Source organism: Sorex fumeus, unplaced genomic scaffold (genome assembly GCF_029834395.1).
Source record: "Sorex fumeus unplaced genomic scaffold, SorFum_2.1 ptg000077l, whole genome shotgun sequence".
Classification (NCBI taxonomy): domain Eukaryota; kingdom Metazoa; phylum Chordata; class Mammalia; order Eulipotyphla; family Soricidae; genus Sorex; species Sorex fumeus.
In genome coordinates this window covers 72,422-97,126 of record NW_026606134.1, presented here as the reverse complement: position 1 = coordinate 97,126, position 24,705 = coordinate 72,422, and the positions used below count along the sequence as shown (strand labels likewise).

The 24,705-nt window shown below is 54.3% G+C and overlaps 1 pseudogene; it reads left to right on the top strand.

Moving 5' to 3' along the window:
* The first annotated feature begins 11,675 nt into the window (after positions 1–11,675).
* Positions 11,676–23,743, top strand: LOC130038535 (putative ribosome-binding factor A, mitochondrial; annotated as a pseudogene).
* The last annotated feature ends 962 nt before the right edge of the window (positions 23,744–24,705 follow it).

Below are 24,705 nucleotides of genomic sequence, written 5' to 3'. Positions count from 1 at the left end.
GGAGAAGGAGGCGGAGGAGGTATAGGAGGACGAGGAGGATGTGGAGGAGGAGAAGGAGGAAGAGGAAGAGGTAGAGGAGAAGGAGGAGGTGAAGAGGAGATGGAGGAGGAAGAGGAGGAGAAGGCCAAGGAGGAGGAGGAGGAGGTGGAGGAAGAGGAGGAGGAAGAGGTGGTGGACGAGGTGAAAGAGGAAGTGGACCAGGAGAAGGAGTAGGTGGAGGAGGAGAAGGAGGAGGAGGTTGTGGAAGAGGAGAAGGAGGAGGTGGAGGACAAGAAGGAGGAGGAGGAGGAGGTACAGGAGGAGGAGAACGTGAAGGATGAGGTAGAGTAGGAGAAAGAGGAGGAGGAGAAGGTAGAGGAGGAGGAGCAGGAGGTGGAGGAAGAGGAGGAGTAAGTCGAGGAGGAGGAGGAGATGGGGAAGGAGAAGGAGCTGAAGAAGAACAAGGAGGACGAGAAGGAGGTGCAGGTGAAGTAGGAGGTGTAGAAGGAGTAGGAGGAGGTGGAAGAGGAGAAAAGGAGGTGGAGGAGGAGAAGGAGGATGAGGACGAGGTAGAGGAGGAGGAAGAGGTGAAGTAGGAGAAGGAGGAGGAGGAGAAGGTAGAGGAAGAGGAGGAGAAGGAGGAGCTGGAGGAGGAGCAGGAAAAGGAGGAAATGGAGAAGGAGGAGAAGGAGGAGGAGGAGGAGGAGGTGGAGGTGTAGGAGGAGGTAGAGGAGTAGATTGAGGAGGTAGAGGAGAAGAAGGAGGATGTGGAAAAGAAGAAGGAGGAGGAGGAGAAGGTGTAGGAGGAGGAGGAGGAGGTGGTGGAGGATGAGTAGGAGGAGGAGGAGGAGGAGGTGGAGGAGGATATGCAAAAGGAAGAGGAGGTGGAGGAGGAGAAGGAGGAGGAGGAGGTGGAGGTGTAGGAGGAGGTGAAGGAGGAGGTGGAGGAAGAGAAGAAGGGGGAGGAGAAGGTAGAGGAGGAGGAGGTGGATGAGGAGTAAGAAGAGGAGGAGGAGGTGGAAGAGGAGGAGGAGGTGGAGGAGGAGAAAGAGGAGAAAAAGCAGGAGGTAGAGGAAGAGGAGGAGGTGAAAGAGGAGGTGCAGGAGAAGGAGGAGGTGGAGATAGTAGAGGAGGAGGAGTAGGGGGAAGAGGAGGAGGATGTGATGGAGGAGATGGAGGAGGAGAACGAGGAGGAACAGGAGGTAGAGGAGAATGAGGAACAGGAGCAGATGGGGGAGGAGGAGAAGAAGGAGGAGGAGGAGGTGAAGGAGGAGGAGGAGGTGGAGGAGGAAGTAGAGGAGGACGAGGAGGAGGAGGTGGAGGCGGATAAAGAGGAGGAGGAGGAGGTAGAGGAGGAGAAGGAGGTGAAGGAGAAGGTTGAGGAGGAGAAGGAGGAGGAGGATATGGTAGAGGATGAGTAGGAGGAGGAGGTACAGTAGGAGGAGCAGGAGGAGAAGGTTGTGGAGGTGAAGTAGGAGGTGGAGGAGGTGAAGGAGTAGGTGGAGAAGGAGAAGGAAGAGGTGGAGGAGGTGAAGGAGGAGGTGGTGGAGGAGATGGAAGGTGTGGAGTAGGAAAAGGTAGCGGAGGTGGTAGAGGAGCATGAGGAGTATGTGGAGGAGGATTAAGAGGTAGAGGAGGAGGAGGAGGTGAAGAGGAGGAGAGGTGAAGGAGGAGGAGAGGAGGAGTTGGAGGAGGAGAAGGAGGAGGAGGAATTGGAGGAGGAGGAGGAGGAGGAGGAGGAGGAGAAGGTATAGGAGGAGGAGACGGCGGTGGAGGAGGAGAAGGAAGAGGAATTGGAGGAGGAGAAGGAGAAGGAGGAGGAGGAGGAGTTGAAGGAGGAGGTGGAGGACGAGAAGGAAGATGTAAAAAAGGAGGAGGAGGTGGAGGCGGATAAGAAAAATGAGGAGGAGATGGAGGAGGAGTAGGAGGTGAATGAGGTAGTGAAGGAGTAAGTGGAGGAGGAGAAGGAGGAGGTGGAGGAGGAGAAGGAGGTGGTGGAGGAGAGGAGAAGGTTGAGGAGGAGGAGGAGGAGCAGAAGGTAGAGGAGGAGGATGAGGAACAGGAGCAGGTGGAGGAGGAGGAGGAGGAGGACGTGGAAGAGGAGAAGGAAGAGGTGGAGTAGGAGAAGGAGGAGGAGGTATAATAGGAGGAGGAGTTAAAGCAGGAGGTGGAGGAGGAGGAGAAGGAGAAGGAAGAGAATGTAGTGAAGGAGGAGGACGTGAGGGAGGAGGAGGAGAATAGGAAGTGGAGGATGAGGAGGAAAAGGAGGAGGAGGAGGAGGAGGTAGAGTTGAGGAGGAGTTGGAGGAGGAGGAGGAGGTGGAGGAGGTGAAGGACGAGATGGAGGAGAATGATGAGGTGGAGGAGGAGAAGGAGAAGGAGGAGGTAGAGGACGATGTGGAGAAGGAGCTGTAGGAGGAAGTGGAGGAGGAGGAGGAGGTGGTGGATAAGGAGAAGGAGGAGGTGGAGGAGGAGAAGGAAGAGGAGAAGGAGGAGGTGAAGGAAGAGGTAGAGTAGGAGAAAGAGGAGTAGGAGAAGATAGAAGAGGAGGAGCAGGAGGTGGAGGAAGAGGAGGAGGAGTAAGTGGAGGAGGAGGAGGAGACGAGAAGAAGGAGGAGGTGGTGTAGAAGAAGGATTAGGAGACGGACGTGGGGGTGAAGTAGGATGTGGAGATGGAGAAGGAGGAGTTCGAGGACGAGAAGAGAAGTTGGAGGAGGAGAAGGAGGTGAAGGAGGAGGTGGAGTAGGAGAAGGAGGAGGAGGAGAAGTTAGAGGAAGAGGAGGAGGAGGTTGAGGAGGAGCAGGAAAAAGAGAAATTGGAGGAGGAGGAGAAGGAGGAATAGGAGGAGGAGGAGGAGGTGGAGGTATAGGAGGAGATGCAGGAGGAGATGGAGGAGGTAGAGAAGGAGAAGGAGGAGGTGGAAGAGGAGAAGGAGGAGGAGGAGAATAGGAAGTGGAGGATGAGGAGGAGAAGGAGGAGGAGGAGGAGTAGGTAGAGAGGAGGAGGATGAGTTGGAGGAGAGGAGAAGCTGGAGGAAGTGAAGGATTAGATGGAAGAGAATGATGAGGTGGAGGAGGAGGAGAAGGAGGACGTAGAGGACGATGGGGAGGAGGAGGTGTAGGAGGAAGTGGAGGAGGAGGAGGAGGTGGTGGATAAGGAGAAGGAGGAGGTGGAGGAGGAGGAGGAGGTATAGGAGAAGGAGGAGGTGAAGGATGAGGTAGAGTAGGAGAGAGAGGAGGAGAATAGGAAGTGGAAGAGTAGGAGGAGAACAAGCAGGAGGAGGAGGTGAAGGAGAAGAAGTAGGTGAGGAGGAGGTAGAGGAGGAGGAGGACAAGGTGGTGGAGGAGAAGGAAGAGGAGGAATAGGTGAAGGAGGAGGAGGAGGTGGAGGAGGTGCAGGTGGAGGAGGAGGAGGTGAAGGAGGAGGTGGAGGAGGAGGAGGAGGTAGAGGAGAACGAGGACTTGGAGGAGGAGAAGGAGGAGGAGCAGTAGGTAGAGGAGGAGGAGGTGGTGAAAGAGGAGGTGGAAGAGGAGAAGGAGGAGGATACTGTACAGGAGGAGGAGGTGGTGGTGGAGGAGAAGAAGGTGAAGGAGGAGTAGAAAAAAGGGTAGGAGGGGGTGAAGAAGGAGAAGGAGAAGGAGGAGGAGGAGAAAGTAGAGAAGTAGGAGGTGAGGAGGTGGAGGATGAGGAGGAGGAGGTGGAGGAGGAAGTGGAGGAGGAGGTGGAGGTGAAGGAGGAGGTTGAGGAGGAGAAGTAAGAGGAGATGGAGTTGGAGGAGTAGGTGAAGGAGGAGGTTGAGGAGGAGAAGGAGGAGGATAACGTAGAGGACGAGGAGGAGAAGGTGATGGAGGAGGAGGAAAGGAGGAGCAGGAGGAGGAAAAGGAGGGCGTGGATGAGGAGAAGGAAGAGTTGGAGGAGTATAAGGAGGTGGATGAGGAGGTAGAGGAGGAGGAGGTGAAGGAGGTAGTGTAGGAGGAGAAGTAGTAGGAGGTAGAAGATAAGGAGGAAGTGGAGGGGGAGAAGGAGGAAGAGAAAGTGGAGGATGGAGGAGAAGGAGGAGGAGGAGGAACATGTGAAGAGGAGGAGGATGAGGAGGAGGTGGAGGAGAAGGAGGAGGAGAAGGACTTGGAGAAGGTGAAGGAGGAGGTCGTGAGGGAGAATTAGGATGTGAAGGAGAAGAAGGAGGAAAAGTAGGTAGAAAAGGAGGAGGAGGAGGAGGAGGTGATGGAGGAGGTCTAGGAGGAGAAGGTGGAGGAACAGGAGGTAGAGGACGAGGAGGAGGAGGCGGAGGAGAAGGAAGTGCAGGAGGTACAGGAGGAGGAGGAGGAGGAGAAGGAGGAGATGGAGCAAGAGAAGGAAGAGGTGGAAGAGGAGAAGGAGGGGAAGGAGAAGGAGGTAGAGCAGGAGAAGGAGGTGAAAGAGGAGGTGCAGGAGGAGAAGTTGGAGGAGGAGATGGTAGAAGAGGACGAGATGGTGGGGGAGTTGGAGGAGGAGGAAATTGAGAAGGAGGAGAAGACGGAGGAGCAGGAAAAGGAGGACGTGAAGGAGGAGGAGGAGGTGGAGAAGGAGAAGGAGGAGTATGTAAAGGAGGAGGAGGAGGTGAAGTAGGAGATGGAGGAGGCAAAGGAGGAGGAGGAGAAGGTAGTGGAGGAGGAGGAATTGGAAGAGGAGAACTAGGAGGAAGAGGAGGTGAAGGAGGTGAAGGAGAAGGTGGAGGAGGAGAAGGAGGAGGAGGAGGTAGAGGAGGAGTAGGAGGTGAAGGAGGAGGTGGAGTAGGAGGAGAAGGAGAAGTAGGTAAAGGAGTAGGAGGAGGTGAAGGAGGTGAAGGAGGAGTTAAAGGAGGAGGTCGAGAATGTAGTGGAGGAGTAGGAGGAGGAGGTGTAGGATGAGGAGGAGGAGGGTAAGGTGGAGGAGACTAAGGAGGAGGAGGAGGTGGAGGAAGAGGTGGAGATGAAGGAGAAGGTGGAGGAGGAGAAGTAGGAGGAGGAGAATGTAGAGGAAGAGGAGGAGGAGCTGGAAGAGGAGCAGGAAAAGGAGGAAATGGAGGAGGAGGAGAAGGATGAGGAGGAGAAGGAGGAGGAGGAGGTGTAGGAGGAGGTGGAGGAGGATATGGAGGAGGTAGAAGAGGAGAAGGAGGAGGTGGAGGAGGGGAAGGAGAAGGAGGAGAAGGTGGAGGAGGAGGAGGAGGAGGAGGAGGTGAAGGAGGAAGTGGAGGAGGAGAAGGAGGAAGAGGAGAAAGTAGAGCAGGAGAAGGAGGTGGAGAAGGAGGTGGAGGAGGAGAAGGAGGAGTAGGTAGAGGAACAGGAGGAGGTGAAAGAGGAGGTGCAGGAGGAGAAAGAGGAGGAAGAGAGGGTAGAGGAGGTCGAGAAGGTTGAAGACATGGTGGAGGAGGAAGTTGAGTAGGAGGAGAAGTCAGAAGAGGAGGAGGAGGAGTAGGAGGAGGTGAAGCAGGAGGAGCAGATGGAGGAGGAAGTAGAGGAGGACGAGGAGGAGGAGGTGGAGGAGGATAAAGAGGAGGAGAGGAGGAGGAGGAGGTGAAGGAGAAAGTTGACGAGGAGAAGGAGGAGGAGGATAAGGTAGAGGAGGGGGAGGAGGAAGAGAAGGAGGAGGTCTAGTAGGAGGAGCAGGAGGAGGAGGTGGTGGAGGTGAAGGAGGAGGTGGAGGAAGTGAAGGAGGAATTGGATGAGGCTAAGAAGGAGGTGGAGGAGGTGAAGGAGGAGGTAGAGGAGGACGAGGAGGATGTGCAGAAGGAGAAGGAGGAGGAGGAAGACGAAAAGGACGAGGAGGAGGTGAGGAGGAGGTGGAGGAGGAGAAGTAGGAGGAGATGATCGAGGAGGCGAAGGAGGAGGAGGTTGAGAAAGAGGAGGAGGGGGAGGAGGTGGTGGAGTTGAAGGAGGAGGTGTAGCAGGAGAAGTAGTAGGAGGATGAGGAGAAGGAGGCGGAAGAGGTAGTGGAGGAGGAGGAGGTGGAGGAGGAGGAAGTTGAGGAGGAGGAGAAGTAGGATAAGGAGAAGGAGGTGAAGGAGGAGGAGGAGGTGGAGGAGAAGGAGAAGGAGGACTATGTAAAGGAGGAGGAGGTAAAGTAGGAGATGAAGGAGAGGAAGGAGGAGAGGGAGAAGCTAGTGGAGGAGGAGAACTAGGAGGAGTAGGAGGAGGTGAAGGAGGAGGTGGAGGAGGAGAAGTAGGAGGTGGAAGAGGAGAAGTAAGAGGAGAAGGAGGTGGAGGAGAAGGAGGAGGTGGAGGAAAAGAAGGAGGCGGAGAAGATAGAGGAGGAAGATGAGGATGTGGAAAAGGAGAAGGAGGACGAGGAAGAGGAAGAGGAGGAGGAGGTGAAGAGGAAGTGGAGGAGGTGAAGGAGGAGGAGGAGGAGGTGGAGGAGATGGAAAAGGAGGTGAAGGAGGAGGAGAAGGAGGAGTACGAGGAGGTGCAGGTGAAGGAGGAGGAGGAGGAGGTGAAGGAGGAGGAGGAGGTGGAGGAGGAGGTGGTGGTGATGGAGGAGGTTGAGGTGAAGGAGGAGGTGGAAGAGAATTAGGAAGAGGTAGAGGAGGACGAGGACGTGGAGGAGAAGGAGAAGGAGGAGGAGGAGGTAGCGGAGGAGGAGGTGGTGGAGGAGGAGGTCGAAGAGAAGGAGGAGGAGTATAATGTACAGGACGAGGACGAGGAGGTGGAGGAGAAGAAGGAGGTGGTATAGGAGGAGAAGGAGGAGTAGGTAAAGGGGTAGGAGGAGGTGAAGGAGGAGATGGAGGAGGAGAAGGAGGAGGAGGAGAAAGTTGAGGAGGAGTAGGAGAGGAGGTGAGGATGAGGAGGAGAAGGAGGTTAAGGAGGAGGAGTAGGTGGAGGAGGAGGTGGAGGTGAAGGATGAGGTGGAGAAGGAGAAGGAGGAGGAGGAGAACGTAGTGGAAGAGGAGGAATTGGAGGAGGAGGAGAAGTCGGAAGAGGAGGAGGAGGTGAAGAGGAGGAGGAGGTCGACGAGGAGGTGGAGTTGAAGGAGAAGGTGGAGAAGTAAGAGGAGATGGAGTAGGAGGATGAGGAGAAGGAGGAGGATAAGGTAGAGGACGAGGAGGAGAAGGTGTTGGAGGAGGAGGAAGAAAAGAGGAGCAGGAGGTGGAGGAGGAGAAGGAGAAGTTGGAGGAGGTGAAGTTAGAGTTGAGCAGTACAAGGAGGTGGAGGAGGAGGTAGAGGAGGAGGACGATGTGAAGGAGGTGGTGTAGGAGGATAAGGAGGAGGAGGAGCTAGAGGAAAATGAGGAAGTGGAGGAGGAGTAGGAGGTAGAGAAAGTGGAGGTGGAGGAGGAGAAGGAGGAAGAAGAGGAGGAGGTAAAGGAGGTGGAGGATGTGGAGGAGGAGGTAGAGGAGGAGGATGAGGAGGACGTGGAGGAGGAGGAGGAGGAGGTTAGGAGGAAGAGGATGTTGAGGAGGAGACGGAGAGGAGGAGGAGGAGAAGGAGTAGGAGGAGGTAGAGGAGGAGGAGGAAGTGAAGGAGGAAATGGAGCATGAGAAGGAGGAGGAGGAGAAGGTAGAGGAGGAGTTGAAAGAGTTGGAGGAGGAGGAGGAGGAGGAGGAATTAGAGGAGGAGGAGAAGGAGGAGGTGGAGGAGAAGATGGATGTAGAGAAAACGAAGGAGGAGGTGGAGGAGGAGAAGTAGGAGGAGGAGGTGGAGGAGGAGTAAGAGGAGGAGATGGAGATGGAGGAAGAGCATGAGAAGGTGGAGGAGGAGAAGGTAGAGGTGGAGGAGGAGAAGGCGGAGAATGAGGAAGAGGTATAGGAGGAGGAGGAGGTAGAGGAGCAGGAGGAGGTTGAGAAGGAGGAGATGAACGGGACGTGGAGGTGGAGGAGGAGGTGGAGGAGGAGAAGGAGGATTTGGAGGAGGAGAAGGATTAGGAGGTGGTAGAGGAGGAGGAGGAGGTGAAGGAGGAGGTGGAGTAGGAGAAGGAGGAGGAGGAGAAGGTAGAGGAAGAGGAGGAAGAGATGGAAGAGGAGGAGGAATTGGAGAAGGAGGAGAAGGAGGAGGTGAATGAGGAGGTGGAGGAGAAGAAGGATGTAGAGGAGGCGAAGGACGAAGTGGAGGAGGAGAAGTAGAAGGAGGAGGATGTGGAGAAGGAGGAGGAGGTGAATGAGGAGGCAGACGAGGAGAAGGAGGAGGAGAAGATAGAGGAGGAGGTGGTGGTGGAGGAGCAATAAGAGGAGGAGATTGAGGTGGAGGAAGAGAATGAGGAGGTGGAGGAGGAGAAGGGAGAGGTGGAGGAGGAGAAGGAGGAGAATGAGGAAGAGGTAAAGGAGGAGGAGGAGGAAAAAGAGGAGGTGTAGGCGAAGGAGGAGGAGGAGGTGAAGGAGAAGGAGGAGGTGAACGGGAGGTGGAAGTGGAGGAGGAGGTGAAGGAGGAGAAGGAGGAGGTGGAGGAGGAGAAAGAGGAGGTGGAGGAGGAAAAGGCGGAGGTGGAGGAGAAGAAAGAGGAGGAGGAGGAGAAGGACGAGGAGGTTGAGGTGGAGGAGGAATTGGAGAAGGAGGAGGAGGAGGTGGAGATGGAAGAGGAAGTGAAGGAAGTGGGGGTGAAGGAGGAAGAGGAGAAGGAGGAGGAGGAGGTACAGGTGGAGGACACGGAGGAGGAGGAAGTGAAGGAGTAGAAGGAAGAGGAGGAGGAGGTGGATGTGATGGACGAGGTTTAGGTGAAGGAGGATATGGAGGAGGAAGAGGAGGGGGAGGAGGTGGATGGTAGGAGGAGAGGAGGTGGAGGAGGAGAAGGAGGTGGTGGAGGAGGAGAAGAAGATGGAGGCGTAGGTAAATGAGTAGGAGGACGTGATGGAGGTGATGGAGGAGGAGAAAGAGGAGAAGGAGAATGGAGAGGAGAAGAAGGAGGAGGAGGAGGTGCAGTATGAGGAGGAGGAGGAGGCAAAGGAGGAGGTGGAGGTGAAGGAGGAGGTAGAGGAGGAGAAGGAGAAGTAAGAGGAGAGAGGATGTGCTGGAGAAGGAGCAGGAAAAGGAGGAAATGGAGGAGGAGAAGGAGGAGGAGGTGGAGGTGTAGGAGGAGGTGGAGGAGGATATGGAGGAGGTAGAGTAGGAAACGTAGGAGGGGGAGGAGGAGAAGGTAGAGCAGGAGGAGGAGGAGGTGGTGGAGCAGGAGTAACAGGAGGAATAGAATTTGGAGGAGGAGGTGGAGGTGGAGGTGGAGGTGTAGGAGAAGGAGGAGGTAGAGGAAGACAAGGAGGATGAGGAGAAGGTAGAGGAGGAGGAGGAGGTGGAGGAGTAAGAGGAGGAAGAGGAGGTGGAGGAGGAGGAGAAGGAGGATGTGGAGCAAGAGAAGGAAGAGGTGGAGGAGGAGAAGCAGGAGAAGGAACAGGAGGTATAGGAGGAGGAGGAAGTGAATGAGGAGGTGCAGGAGGAGAAGAAGGAGGAGGCGATGGTAGAGGAGGACGAGAAGGTGGAGGAGGAGAAGGAGGTGGAAGTAGAGGAGGAGAAGGAGGCGGAGGTAGAGGAGGATAAAGAGGAGGAGGAGGAGGTAGAGGAGGAGGAGAAGGAGGTGAAGGAGAATGTTGAGGAGGTGAAGGATGAGCTGGATAAGGTAGAAGAGGAGGTGGAGGAGGTGTAGTAGGAGAAGCAGGAGGAGGAGGTGGAGGAGGTGAAGGAGGACGTTGAGGAGGTGAAGGAGGAGGTGCAGGAGAGGACGAAGAGGTGGAGGAGGAGGAGGAGGAGGAGGAGGAGTTAGAGGAGGAAGAGGAGGATGTGGAGGAGGAGAAGGAGGTGGAGGTGAGGAGGAGTTTGAGCAAAGGGGAAGGAGGAGGAGAAGAAGGTCGAGGAGGTGGATGAGGAGGAGGAAGTGGTGGAGGAAGAGGAGGAGGAGCAGGAGGTGGAGGAGGTGAAGGAGGAAGTGGAACAGGAGTAGTAGTAGGTGGAGGAGGACAAGGAGGAGGAGAAGGTGGAGGAGGAGGAGGAGGTGGAGGAGAGAAGGAGAGGAGGGAGGAGGTAGCTGAGGAGGAGAGGGTGGAGCAGCAGAACAAGGAGGAGGAGGTAGAGGAGGAGTAGGAGGTGAAGGCGGAGGAGGAGTAGGAAAAGGAGGAGGAGGAGAAGGTAGAGGAGGAGGAAGATGAGGGTGTGGAGGAGGAAGACGAGGAGGAGGAATTGGAGGAGGGGGAGAAGGAGGAGGAGGAGAGGTTAAGGAGGAGGAGGGGGCAGAGGAGGAGGTGGAGGTGAAGTAGGGGGTGGAGGAGGAGAAGGAGGATGTAGAAGAAGAGAAGGAGGAGGTGGACGAGGAGAAGGAGGGGAGGAGGAGGTGGAGGATGAGGAGGAGGTGAAGGAGGAGGTGGAGGAGGACAAGGAGGAGGAGGAGAAGGTAGAGCAGGAAGAGGAAGTGGAGGAGAACTAAGAGGATGAATAGGAGTTGGAGGAGAAAGTGGATGTGTAGGAGGAGGTGGAGGAGGAGAAGGTTGAGGTAGAGAAGGAGAAGGATGAGTTGGAGGAGGAGAAGGAAGAGGAGGAGGAGGTGGAGGATTTGGAGGAGGTGAAGGAGGAGGTGGAGGAGGAGAAGGAGGATGAAGAGAAGGTAGAGGAGGAGGAGGTGGAGGAGGAGTAAGAGGAGGAGGAGGAGTTGGAGCAGGAGGAGGAGGAGGATGTGGAGCAAGAGAAGGAAGAGGTGGAGGAGAAGAAGGAGAAGAAGGAGGAGGAGGTAGAGGAGGAGGAGGAGGTGAATAAGGAGGTGCAGGAGGAGAAGGAGGATGAGGAGATGGTAGAGGAGGAGAAGGTGGAGGAGGAGTAAGAGGAGGAGGAGGAGTTGGAGCAGGAGGAGGAAGAGAAGGAGGATGTGGAGCAAGAGAAGGAAGAGGTGGAGGAGGAGAAGGAGGAGGAGGTAGAGGAGGAGGAGGAGGAGGTGAATAAGGAGGTGCAGGAGGAGAAGGAGGAGGAGGAGATGGTAGAGGAGGACGAGAAGGTGGTGGAGGAGGAGGAGGAGGAGCAGAATGTTGAGGAGGAGAAGAAGGAGGAGGAGAAGGAGGAGGTGAACCAGGAGGAGGAGGTGGAGGAGGAAGTAGAAGAGGACGAGGAGGAGGTGGAGGAGCATAAGGATGAGGAGGAAGTAGAGGAGGAGTAGCAGGTGAAAGAGAAGATTGAGGAGGAGAAGCAGGAGAAGGATAAGGTGGAGGAGGAGGAGGAGAAGATAAAGGAGGTGTAGGAGGAGGAGCAGGAGGAGGAGGTGGTGGAGGTGAAGGAGGAGGTGAAGGAGGTGAAGGAGGAATTGGATGAGGTGAAGGAGGAGGTGGAGGTGGTGAAGCAGGAGGTAGAGGAGGACGAGGAGGATGTGGAGGTGGAGAAAGAGGAGGAAGACGTAGAGGAGGAGGAGGAGGTGAGAAGGAGGTGGAGGGGAAGGAGGAGAAGGTCGAGGAGTAAGAAGAGGAGGAGGTGGAGAAAGAGGATGAGGGGGAGGAGAGGGAGTAGGTGAAGGAGGAGGTGGAGCAGGAGAAGTAGTAGGAGGATGAGAAGGAGGAGGAAGACGTAGAGGAGAACGAGGTGGAGGAAGGGAAGGATAAGAGGAGTTGGAGGAGGAGAAGGAGGAGGAAGGAGGAATTGGAGGAGGAGGAGGAGAAGGTAGTGGAAGAGGAGTAATTGGATGAGGAGGAGGACAAGTACGAGGAGGAGGAGGAGGTGAAGAGGAGGAGGAGGTGGAGGAGATGGAGGTGAAGGAGGAGGTGGAGGAGGAGAAGTAAGAGGAGATGGAGTTGGAGGAGGAGGTGAAGGAGGAGGTGGAGGAGGAGACGGAGGAGGATAACGTAGAGGATGAGGAGGAGAAGGTGGTGGAGGAGGAGGAAAGGAGGAGCAGGAGGTGGAGGAGGAGAAGGAGGAGGTGGAGGAGGAGAAGGAAGAGTTGGAGGAGTATATGAGGTGCAGGAGGAGGTAGGGGAGAAGGAGGAAGTGGAGGAGGAGGAGGAGGAGGAAGAGAAAGTGGAGATGGAGGAGGAGAAGGAGGAGGAGGAGAAAGAGGTGGAAGAGGTGGAGGAGGAGATAGAGGAGGAGGACGAGGAAGAGGTGCAGGAGGAGGGGAGGAGGACGAGGTAGAGGAGGTGAAGGAGGGGGTCGAGGGCGAGAATGAGGAGGTGTAGGAGAAGGAGGAGGAACAGGAGGCAGAGGAGGAGGAGGCAGAAGAGGAGAAAGAGGAGGAGGAGTAGGTAAAGGAGGAGTAGGTGGAGGAGGAGGATGGGGTGATGGAGGAGGTGGAGGAGGAGAAGGAGAAACAGGAAGTAGTGGAGGAGGAGGAGGAGGAGAAGTAGGAAAAGAAGGAGGTGGAGGAGGTAGAGGAGGAGGAGGAGGAGGTGAGGGAGGATTAGGAGCAGGAGGTGGATGTAGAGGAGAAGGAGACAGAGGTGGGGGAGGAAAAAGAGGAGGAGGAGGAGGTAGAGGAGGAGGAGGAGGTGAAGGAGAAGGTTGTGGAGGTGAAGGATGAGAGAGAAAAGGTAGAGGAGGAGGAAGAGGAGAAGGAGGAGGTGTAGTAGGAGGAGAAGGAGGAAGAGGTGGAGGAGGTGAAGGAGGACGTGGAGGAGGTGAAGGAGGAGGTGGAAGAGGAGAAGCAGGAGGTGGAGGAAGTGAAGTAGGAGGTCGAGGAAGAGGAGGAGGAGGTGGAGGAGGAGTCGGAGGCGGAGGAGTTAGAGGAGAACGAGGAGGATGTGGAGAAGGAGAAGGAGGAGAAGAGGTAGAGGAGGAGGAGGTGAGCAGTATTTGGAGGAGGAGAAGGAGGAGGAGAATGTCGAGGAAGTGGAGGAGGAGGAGGAAGATGTGGTGGAAGAGGAGGAGGAGGAAGAGGAGGTGGAGGAGGTGAAGGAGGAGGAGGAGGTAGAGGAGGAGGAGGAGGAGGTGGAGGAGAGAAGGAGAGGAGGCTGTATAGGAGGAGGAGGAGAAGGAGGAGGTGGAGGAGGAGAAGAAGGAGAAGGAGAAGGTAGTGGAGGAGGATGAATTGGAAGACAAGGGGGAGAATTAAAAGTAGGACTAGGAGGTGAAGGAGGAGGAGGAGGCAATAAAGGAGGACGAGGTGAAGGAGGAGGTGGAAGAGAATAAGGAGGAGGAGGAGAAAGTAGAAGAGGAGGAGGAGGTGGAGTAAGAGAAAGAGGAGGAGGTAGAGGAAGAAGAGGTGAAGGAGAAGTTGTAGTGAGAGAAGGAGGAGGTATAGGTGGAGGAGGAGGAGGTAAAGGCGGATGTGGAGGAGGAGAAGAAGAAGGAGGTAAAGGAGGAGGAGGAGGTGGAGGTGAAGCAGGAGGTGGAGGAGAAGAAGGAGAAGGAGAAGGTATTGGAGGAGGAGGAATTGGAAGAGGAGGAGGAGGAGAAGTTGGAGGAGGTAGTGGAGGTGAAGGAGGAGGTGGAAGAAGTGAAGGAGGAGGGGGAGGAGGAGAAGTAAGAGGAGAAGAGGTGGAGAAGGAGGAAGTGGGGGAGGAGAAAAAAGAGATGGAGGAGGAGAAGGAGGTGGAGGAGGAAGTAGAGGAGTAGAAGGAGGTGAAGGAGGAGGTATAGGCGGAGAAGGACGAGGAGGAGGAGATAGAGGATGAAGAGGAGGTGGAGGAGGAGAACGAGGAGGAGCACTAGGTAGAGGAGGAGAAAGAGGAGGTGGAGGGGGAGAAGGAGGAGGAGGAGGTGGAGGAGGAGGAAGAGGAGGAGATGGAGTTGCAGGAGGAGAAGGAGGAGGTGGAGGAGGAGGTAGAGGAAAAGGAGGGGAAGGAGGAGGTGGAGGAGTAGAAGGAAGAGGTGGAAAAGTCGAAGGAGGTGGAGAAGGAGGTTAAGGAGGAGGTGAAGAAGGAGGTGGAGGTGGAGAAGGAGGAGGATAACGTAGAGGACGAGGACTAGAAGCAGGTGGAGAGGAGGAAAAAAGGAGGAGGAGGTGGAAGAGGAGAAGGAAGAGGTGGAGGAGTCGAAGGAGCTGGAAGAGGAGGTAGAGGAGGAGGAGTTGAAAGAGGATGTGTGGGAGGAGAAGGAGGAGGAGAAGGAGGGAGAGGAGGAGGAGGAGGTGAAGGAGGAGGAGAAAGTAGAGGAGGAGGAGTAAAAGGAGGCGGAGGAGGAGGAGGTTAAGGAGGTGGAGGAGGTGGAGGAGGAGGTAGAGGGGGAGGAAGAGATGGAGGTGGAGGAGCAGCAGGAGGAGGAGGAGGTGGAGGAGGTGAAGTAGAAGGTGGAGGGGGAGAAGGAGGAGGTGGAGGAGGAGAAGGATGAGGAACAGAAGGTAGAGGAGGAGGAGGAGAAGGAGGAGGAGGAGGAGGAGGAGGAGGAGACGGAACAGGAGAAGGAGGAGGAGGAGGAGGTAGAGGACGAGGAGGAGGAGGAAGAGGCGGAGGAGGTGGAGGAGAAGGATGAGTAACAGAAGGTAGAGGAGGAGGAGGAGGAGGAGGAAGAGGAGGAGGATGTGGAGCAGGAGAAGGTGATGGAGGAGGTGGAAGAGGAGAAGTATGAGGAGAGAATATAGAGGAGGAGGAGGAGGTGGAGGAGGAGGTGGAGGAGGAGGTGGAGGAGGAGAAGGATGTGGAGGAGGAGGAGAAAGAGGAGGAAGTATAGGAGGAGGAGGAGGAGGAAGAGGAAGTGGAAGAGGAGGAGGAGGAGGTGGAGTAGGAGAAGGAAGATGCAGAAAAGGAGGAGTAGGTGACGGAGGAGGTAGAGTAGGCGAAAGAGGAGGAGGAGAAGGTAGAGGAGGAGGAGCAGGAGCTGGAGGAAGTGGAGGAGGATTAAGTGGAGGAGGAGGAGACGGAGGAGGAGGAGTTGAAGGAGAAGGAGGAGGAGGGAAAGGAGGTGGTGAAGTAGGAGGTGGAGAAGGAGAAGGAGGAGAATTAGAAGGTAGAAGAAGAGGAGTAGGAGGAGGAGGAGGTGGAGGAGGAGCAGCAAAAAAGGAATTGGAGGAAGAGGAGGAGAAGGAGGAAGAGGAGTTAATGAAGGAGGTGGAGGAAAAGAAAGAGGCGGACAACGTAGAGGAGAAAGAGTAGTTGGAGGAGGAGCTAGAGGAGGAGGAGGATTTGGAGGAGGAGGTGGAGGTGGAGGAGGAGAATGAGGAGGTAGAGCAGGAAACGGAGGAGGTGGAGGAGGAGAAGAGGGGGAGGAGCAGGTGGAGGAGGAGGAGGTGAAGGAGGAGGTGCAGGAGGAGAAGGAAGAAGAGGAGAAGGTAGAGCAGGAGGAGGAAGTGGAGGAGGAGTAAGAGGAGGAGGAGGTTGAGGAGGAGAAGGAGTAGGTGGAGGAGGAGAAGGTAGAGTTCGAGGATGAGACGGAGAAGGATTAGGAGGTAGAGGAGGCGGAGGAGGTGAAGGAGGAGGTACAGGAGGAGGAGGAGGAAGAGATAGTAGAGAGGAGGAGGAGGTGAAGGACGACGAGGAGGAGGAAGTTGAGGAGGAGGAGGAGAAGGAGGAGGAGGATAAAGAGGAGGTGGCGGTAGAGGAGGAGGAGGAGGTGAAGGAGAAGTTGCAGGAGGATAAGCTATAGGATGATGAGGAGGAGGAGGTTTAGTAGGAGGATCAGGAGGAGGATGTACAGGAGGTTAAGGAGGAGGTGGAGGAGGTGAAGGAGGAGGTGGAGGAGGAGGTGGAGTTAGAGGAAGAAGAGGTGAAGGAGAAGGTGTAGTGGGAGAAGGAGGAGAAGGAGTAGGTATAGGTGGAGGAGGAGGAGTAAAGGCGGAGGTGTAGCAGGAGGAGGAGGTAAAGGAGGAGGAGGAGGTGGAGGAGGAGGTGGAGTCAAAGCAGGAGGTCGAGGAGAAGGAGAAGGTATTGGAGGAGGAGGAATTGGAAGAGGAGGAGGAGAAGTTGGAGGAACAGGTGGAGGTGAAGGAGGAGGTGGAGGTAGAGAAGGAGAAGGTGGAGGAGGAGAAGTAAGAGGAGAAGGAGGTGGAGGAGGAGGTGAAGGAGGGGGTGTAGAAGGAGAAGGAGGAGGATAACGTAGAGGAAGAAGTGGAGGAGGAGGTGAAGGAGGAACAAAGCAGAAGCAGAAGGTAACGGAGGAGAAAGAGGAGGTGGAGGAGGAGAAGAAAGAGGTGGAGGAGTAGAAGATGGAGGAGGAAGTAAAGGAGGAGGAGGAGGTGAAGGAAGAGGTATAGGAGGAGAAGGACGAGGAGGAGGAGGAGGTAGAAGGATTAAGAGGAGGTGGAGGAGGAGAACGAGGAGGAGGAGGAGGTAAAGGAGGAGAAAGAGGAGGTGGTGCAGGAGAAGGAGGAGGAAGAGGTGAAGGAGGAGGAAGAGGAGGAGGATGAGGAGGTGAAGTAGGAGGTAGAGGAGAAGAAGGTGATGGAGTAGGAGAAGGAAAAGGTAGAGGAGTTGAAGGAGGTGGAGGAGGAGGTAGAGGAGGAGGAGGAGTTGAAGGAAGAGGTTTACGAGGAGAAGGAGGAGGAGAAGGAGGTAGAGGAGGAGGAGGAGATGAAGGAGGAGGAGGGAAAAGTGGAGGAGGAGTAGAAGGAGGAGAAGGAGGAGGAGGAGGTGAAGGAAGTGGAGGAGTTGGGGGAGGAGGTAGAGGAGGAGGACGAGAAGGAGGTGGAGGAGGGGAAGGAGGAGGGATACGTGGAGGAGGTAAAGAAGGAGGTAGAGGGGGAAATGAGGAGGTGGAGGAGGAGAAGGCTGAGAAACAGGAGGTAGAGGAGGAGGAGGAGGAGGAGGAGGCCGAAGAGGTGAAGGAGAAGGAGGAGGAGGAAGAGGACGAAGAGCAGGAGGAGGAGGTGATGGTGGCGGTGGAGGAGGAGAAGGATGAGGAGAGAATGCAGAGGAAGAGGAGGAGGTGGAGGAGGAGAAGGAGGTGGAGGAGGTGAAGGAGGTGGTGGAGGAGGAGGAGGATGTGGAGGAGAAGGAGTAGGAGGCGGTAGAGGAGGAGGAGAAGGAGGAGGAGAAGGTGGAAGAGGAGGAGGAGGTGGAAGATAAGAAGGAGGAGGAGGAGGAGGAGGTAGAAAAGGAGTAGTAGGTGAAGGATTAGGTAGAGGAGGAGGAAGAGGAGGAGGAGAAGGTAGAGGAAGAAGAGCAGGAGGTGTAGGAAGAGGAGGAGGAGTAAGTGGAGGAGGAGGAGACGGAGAAGTAGAAGGAGGTGAAGGAGGAGGAGGAGAAGGAGCTGGAGGTGAAGTAGGAGGTGGAGAAGGAGAGTAAGAGGAGGAGGAGGATGTTGAGGAGTTGGAGTAGGTGGAGGAGGAGAAGGTAGAGGTGGAGGATGAGAAGGAGGAGGAGTTAGAGGAGGAGGAGGAGGTGAAGGAGGAGGTGGAGGAGAAGGAGTAAAAGGAGATGGTAGAGAGGCGGAGGAGGAGGTGGAGGAGAAGGAGGAGGAAGTTGAGGAGGAGAAGAAGGAGGAGGAGGAGGATAAAGAGGAGGAGGTGGTAGAGGAGGTGGAGGAAGTGAAGGAGAAGTTTGAGGAGGATAAGCTAGAGGATGAGGAGGATGAGGAGGAGGTGTAGTAGGAGAAGCAGGAGGAGGATGTACAGGAGGTGAAGAAGGAGATGGAGGAGGTGAATGAGGAGGTTGAGGAGGAGAAGGAGGAGATGGAGCAGGTGAAGGAAGAGGTGGAGGAGGAGGAGGAGGAGAAGGTAGTGGAGGAGGATGCATTGGAAGAGGAGGAGGAGAAGTAGGAGGAGGAGTAGGAGGTAAAGGAGGAGGAGTTAGAGGAGGAGGAGGAGGAGGTGGAGGAGGAGGTGGAAGAGGAAGTGGAGGAGGAGAAGGAGGAGGAGGGGAAGGTAGAGGAGGAGTTTATGGTGGAGGAGGAGTAAGAGGAGGAGGAGGAGGAGGAGGAGGTAGAGGAGGAGGACGGGGTGAAGAGGAGGTGGAGGAGGAAAAGGAGGAGGAGATGGTAGAGGAGGAAGAGGAGGTGGAGGAGGTGGAGGAAGAAGAGGATTAGGAGGAGGTGGAGGAAGTGAAGGAGTAGGTGGAGGAGGAGAAGGAGTAGGTGGAGGAAAGGAGTAGGTGGAGGAGGAGAACGAGGAGGAGCATGAGTAGACGAGAAGAAGGAGTAGGTGGAGGAGGAGAAGTAGGAGGAGGTGAAGGTCGTGAAGGAGGAGGAGGTGAAGCAGGAGGTGGAGGAGGAGAAGTAGGAGGAGGTGAAGGTCGTGGAGGAGGAGGAGGTGAAGCAGAAGGAAGAGGAGGAAGAGGAGGTAGAGGAGGAGAAGGAGGAGGTGGAGGAGGAGAAGGACAAGAAAGAGGAGTTAGAGGAGTAGTAGGAGGTGAAGGAGGAGGTGGAGGATGAGAAGGAGGAGGAGATGTTAGATGATGTTAGAAGAGGAGGAGGATGTGGAGGAGGAGAAAGAGGAGGAGGAGGAGGTAGCGGAGGACGAGGTGAATGAGATGTTGGAGTGGGAGAAGGAGAAGGAGGAGATAGAAGAGGAGGATGAGGTAAAGGCGGAGGTGGAGGAGGAGAAGGAGGAGGAGAAGGTAGTGGAGGAGGAGGAGGAGGAAGTGGAGGAGGAGAAAGAGGAGGACACGAGGTATTGGAGGAGTTGGAGGAGGTGGAGGATTATCATGAGGAGGAGGAGGAGGAGAAGGAGGAGGAGGAGGAGGAGGAGGAGGAGGAGGTGGAGGAGAATGAGCAGGAGGTGGAGGAGGAAGTGGAGGTTGAAGTGGAGCAGGAGAAGGAGACGGAGAAGGAGAAGGAGAAGGAGATGGAGAAGGAAGAGGAGGAGGAGGAGGAAGAGGAGGAGGAGAAGGAAGAAGAAGAAGAAGAAGAAGAAGAAGAAGAAGAAGAAGAAGAAGAAGAAGAAGAAGAAGAAGAAGAAGAAGAAGATGATGATGATTAAGAAGACATAGAAGAAGTAGGAGGAGGAGGAGCTGAAGGAGGAGTAGGAGGTTGAGGAGGAGGAGGAGGTGAAGGAGGAGTTGGAGGAGGAGAAGGAGGAGGTAGAGTAAGGGATAGGAGGAGGTGGAGGATCAGAAGGAGGAGGAAGAAGAGGTAGAGGAGGAGGAGGAGATGTTAGATGATGTTAGAAGAGGAGGAGGATGTGCAGGAGGAGAAAGAGGAGGAGGAGGAGGTAGCGGAGGACGAGGTGAATGAGATGTTGGAGTGGGAGAAGGAGAAGGAGGAGATAGAAGAGGAGGATGAGGTAAAGGCGGAGGTGGAGGAGGAGGAGGAGGAGGAGGAGGTGGAGGAGGAGGAGGAAGAGGAGAATTTAGAGGAGGAGGAGCAGATGGTGGAGGAGGAGAAGGAGGAGGAGGTAGAGGAGGAAAAGGAGGTGAAGGAAGAGGTGGAAGACGAGAAGGATGAGGGGGAGGAGAAGGAGGGGGAAGAGGAGGAGGAGAAGGAGGAGGAGGATGTGAATGGGAAGGAGGATTGGGAGGAGGAGGAGCAGGAGGAGGAGGAGAAGGAGGAGGAGGAGAAGGAGGAGGAGGAAGAGGAGGAGGATGTGAATGGGAAGGAAGATTAGGAGGAGGAGGAGCAGGAGGAGGAGGAGAAGGAGGAGGAGGATGTGAATGGGGAGGAGGAGAAGGAGGAGGAGGAGGTGAAGGAGGAGGAGGTGAAGGAGGAGGAAGAGGTGGAGGAGGAATTGACGTTGTAGAATGAGGAGTTGGAGGAGGGGGAGGTGAAGGAGGAAGAGGAGGAGGTGGCAGAGGTGGAAGAGGAGGAGGAGGTCGATGTGAAGGAGAATGAGGAGGAGGAGGAGGAGGAGAAGGAGGAGAAGAAGAAGGAGGAGGAGGAGGAGAAGAAGGAGGAGAAGAAGAAGGAGGAGGAGGAGGAGGAGGAGGAGGAAGAGGAGGAGGAGGAGGAGGAGGAGGAGGAGAGAGACAGAACAAAGAGGACCAAACTCTGTGCCCTCCCTGTGCCACCACCAACACCTCCACAGCTGTGCAATCCCTGGCCAGAGGGCTCTCCAGGAAGAACTGAGCTCATTGGGAACGAAAGGTCAATGAAGAGTGAGTCTCGCTGGAGGCACTGAGCCCTCCATTCCCGGAAAGTTTCTCTCCTTTGGTCCCCCCAGACTCCTTTTTCAGAGCTATTGGACAGCGTAACTTCCCCAGCCAGCACCAGCCATGACCCCATGAGAATGGACTAAGTAGGGTTCAAGAGACAGCACGGGGGTAAGGCACCTGCCTCGCATGTGGCAGACCCTAGTTTAATTCCTGGCGTCTCTTATAGTTTCCAGAGGACCCTGGACCCACGCCCCAGTGTCCTCACTAACCCAGGTCCACCTCCCAGTGTACCCAGAAAACCCAGGCCCACCCCTCTACTGTCCCCACATAACCCAGAGCATCAGTACTAATCCCTGAGCATCGCTGGGTGTGGTCCAAAAGCAAATAAACAAACGAAAAAATGAAGTAAGCATAAAAGCACATGTCCAGGCCTAGATAATACACAGCCAAGATAATACGCAACAAGGCAAGCCCTGGCTCAGTGCTCAGTACATGGAGGCACTTAAAAGTCATGGTATATGCCTGCCCGGAGGGGAAAGTGTGTTGTCCCGCACGCCCGCTCCTCTCTGGAAAGAAAGATGGCGGCCGCATGGGAGCCTTGTGGACAGCAGGTTTGAGCCAGGGGCCGGGGGGCGGCAGGGGCCTCATGGGAAGGGGGGCGTTCTGGGCCATCCTTCACGCCCGACCGAGGTCACCAGCTGCCCCCCACGAGCGGCTCTCCGGCACGGCCATGACTCCAGAGCACAGAAACCAATCTCTTAACTATCTAACTTTTAATAGAAATACTTCCAGGGTTAATAAGTAAAACAGCAGAAATCCAAAACCGCTTTATTCTTAAACCAAGCTATAGAAAGCAAATCATTTCACAACGCTGTTTCAGCATATCTGATTGGGGGGGGGTCATAAACTCTAAACAATAATTGTGCATCTTATATCAAAACAATGTATCTAGTCAAAGTATATAGAGTATTAACTAGAACTCATCTGCCACACAGGAATTGGGAGGGGTGGGAGGTGGGGTTCTATTGGGGTTCACGGTTAAAAGTAAATATTGGTAAAGGGAAATGTGTTTGATACTTACATGACTGAGACCTAAACCCGAAAGCTCTGTAACTTTTCCCACAGTGATTCAATAAAGAAATAAATTATTAAAAAAAAAAAAGTCATGGTATAAAGATGTCATGCCACTGGCCTCAGCAAGTGAAAACAGAGATAGACAAACGGGACTATCTTAAACTAAGAAGCTTCTGCACCTCCAAAGAAACAGTGACCAAAATACAAAGACAGTCTACAGAATGGGAAAGAATATTCGCCGAATACACATCTGACAAGGGGTTGATATCAAGGATATACAAGGTACTGGTTGAACTCCACAAGGAGAAAACACCCAACCCCATCAAAAAATGGGGCAACGAAATGAACAGAAACTTTCTCAAAGAAGAAATCCGAATGGCTAAAAGGCACATGAGAAAACGCTCTACACCATTAATCATCAGGGAGATGCAGATCAAAACCACAATGAGATATCATTTCACACCGCAGAGACTGGCCCACATCCAAAAGAACAAAAGCAAGCAGTGCTGGTGCGGATGTCGAGAGAAAGGGACCCTCCTTCACTGCTGGTGGGAATGCCAATTGGTCCAACCCTTTTGGAAAACAGTATGGACGATTCTCAAAAAATTAGAATTTGAGCTCCCATTTGACCCAGCAATACCACTCCTGGGAATATATCCCAGAGAGGCAAAAAAGTATAGTCAAAGTGATATCTGCACTTGTTTGTTCATTGCAGCACTCTACAATAGCCAGAATCTGGAAAAAACCTGAGTGCCCAAGAACAGATGACTGGTTAAAGAAACTTTGGTACATTTACACAATGGAGTACTATGTAGCTGTTAGAAAAGATGAAGTCATGAAATTCACATACAAGTAATACTACATGGAAAGTATCATGTTAGCGAAATGAGTCAGAAAGAGCGGGATAGACAAAGAAAGATTGCATTCATCTGGGGAACATAAAGCAACAAAATGGGAGACTAACACCCAGGAGTGGCCGAGATTAGTACCAGGAATTTTGCTCCATGACTTGAAGGCCAGCCACATGTGCTAGGGGAAAAGGAAGCTCAGATAGAGAAGAGAGCACCAAATAAAGGGTGTTGGGAGGATCCTCCCAGGATGGGAGAAGCATGCTGAAAGTAGACTATAGACCAAACATGATTGCCACTCAATGCCTCTCTTGCAAACCACAGGACCCAAAAGGAGAGAGAGAGAACAAAAGAGAATGCCCTGCCACAGAGGCAGGGTGGGATGGGGGGATGGGGGATGGGAGGGATGCTGGGACCCGTAGTGGTGGAGGATGGGCGCTAGTGGAGGAATGGGTACTTGATTATTGTATAACTGAAACCCGGGTACTTGATTATTGTATAACTGAAACCCAAGCACAAAATTTGTAAGTCTATAACTGTACCTCATGGTGTCTCACTAATAAAAAAAATAAATAAATAAAAATAAAAGTTATGGGGCCCCGCCCACGTGCTTGGCGCCGGCTCCGCAGGCGGGGGGGGGGGGGGGGGGGGGGCTCGGACTCGGAGTCATCTGGGCTGCGGCGCAGGGTCTGTGGGTGTCCCGTCCGGGCTTGGGGGCGTGGCTGGGCAGCCCCCTCTGGGGGCTGCAGCCGTGGGCCCTTCACAGCTCGCCGGCCGTGTGTGGCAAGAACCTGCTCAAGAAGTTCGCATCCAGAACCAGAAAAAAGTTTTGATATGAAGGTCCTTCCTTGGGCTTCCACTTGATTCAGAAGCCATCCCAGCTAGAATTCTTAACCAAGAGTAGTTCGAAGAAGACCAAGAAGGAAGACCACATTCGCCAGAGGGCACTGAATGGTCTTCTCTACAAAGCCTTGACTGATCTGCTGTGCACCCCCCGAACTGAGCCAGGAAGTCTATGATCTGAACGTGGAGCTCTCCAAGGTCTCTCTGACTTCAGACTTCTCCGCGTGCCGCGTATACTGGAAGAGCACACTGTCTGCTGAGCAGAACACACACACTCAGGCTGTCCTGCAGAGAAGCGCGGCACACCTGAGGCATCTTTTGTTGTCTCTTCAGACCCTGAGGAACGTACCTCCTATAGTATTTGTTCAGGACAAAGGAAATGCTGCACTTGCAGAGGTGGACAAGCTACTGGCCGCCGCTGATTTTGGACCCCCAGAAGAGAAGGAAGACTTTGCACAGAGTAACTTCAGAGACACTGAGGCTCCATCACGGTGTGCCCCCCAGGCTCCTCCTGCATACTCAAACCTGTATGGGATTGACCATGAGGCACTGAACAAGCAGATTATGGAGTACAAGCGGAGAAAGGAGAAGGGACAAGGGCGTGTCAGTGGGTGCCTGCTGGGGCCACCACACACAGCCGAACAGACTGGGCAGCTGCACAAGAGGAAGAAGAAGGCTAGGTCCCGTGTCGACCTGGACGGTTCCCCCAGGGGTCCTTTGTGGAGACCTGCAGATGAACATTACTTGGATGCTGGTGGTGGTGCCCCAGAGGAATACTCCCTGGGGTACGAATGGGAAGGCCCAGAAGCAGAGCCAGAGGCTGGAAGAAAAGGTCAGAAGGGTGGAAGTGAATGAAGGGGACCCATTTCACAGGCCAAGGGACAGCATGCGGAGGCTTCACAGAAACCCTTGATACAGGGCATCTTTGAACTCACTGTCCCTCTTGTGGTGTGCCAGCACTGCCTCTGCTGAGAAGAGATGCCTGAGACAGCCTGTCCCCTCTCCTGGATTGGCAGCACCCAGCCAGCTGTTCTGTGCAACTGTGCCCTTCCCTCACTGCACTTCTCTAACCATGTCAGTCCTGGGCACTGAGAAGAAGGTTTGGTCCACATTTTTGTGCCTTTTGATTGTGATATCACTGTTGGAAAACTGTTCCATGCTTGCGCTGAATTGCTGGTTTGTTTTCTCAGAGCAGGAAAGCTATGAGCCTTAGGAAAAAATGCTTGGGTTAGATGAGCCTCATTCAGGTTTGTCAGTGCTGCTGAAGAAAATAAAATGAATAGAAGGCAAAAATAAAAAAATTTAAAAAATTAAAAATAAATAAAAGTTATGGTATAATCACCGTGTCTAACCCACACCGCTCTCTGGCACTTTTTCAATCCCTGCCCTGCAGCCATGAAATTAGGACCCAGGATGTTGATCAACTGGTCAACCAGGAGAGAGGATTCCAACCTCAATGGATTGTTCCAGAGGCCCTGCCCTTTGTTCTTCCCAAGCTTAAGGCTCAAGGAACACCCACAAAACTGCAGCTACTGATTCCTTTGTGACGTCCACAAGGACTCTATCCCCTTTCGGTCACACCTCGTGGCAATGAGCCCAGGCAGCATCAGGACAATCTTCCCCCCAGAAGCGTTTATATGGCAGTGGGTGTCGCGTGGCCCCCTCTGCACGACTTCTCACTTATTCCACTGAGAGCAGCTGGGAAGCCCCGTTCTTCCACGTGTTCATGCATCATCAAAGCCTCTTACACAAGCTCTTGGTCATTCCTTCCTAAGTCCCAGAGTGTCCCTCGAGGTGAAGTGGACACAGGACTTTCACAACCCCTCGTGTCCTCCATCCTTTTTATACTTACCAATAGCTTCCCAAGAGGATGTATTTAGCAACACAATCCCTTTTGACTGATAGTTTGGTGTTAAAGTAACATAATTTCAAGCCAGAGCAATAGTACAGTGGGTAGGGCATTTGCCTTGCACGCAGCAAACCCGGGTTCAATCCTTGGCATGCCAAAGGGTCCCCTAAGCAACACCAGGAGTAATTCCCGAATGCAGAGCCAGGAGGAACCCCTGAGCATGGCTGGTTGTGGTCCATTCACTGCCCCTCCAAATAAAGTTAGCATAATTTCAATAGTGCAAACTTTCACTTACTTGACTTTGATGTACAAA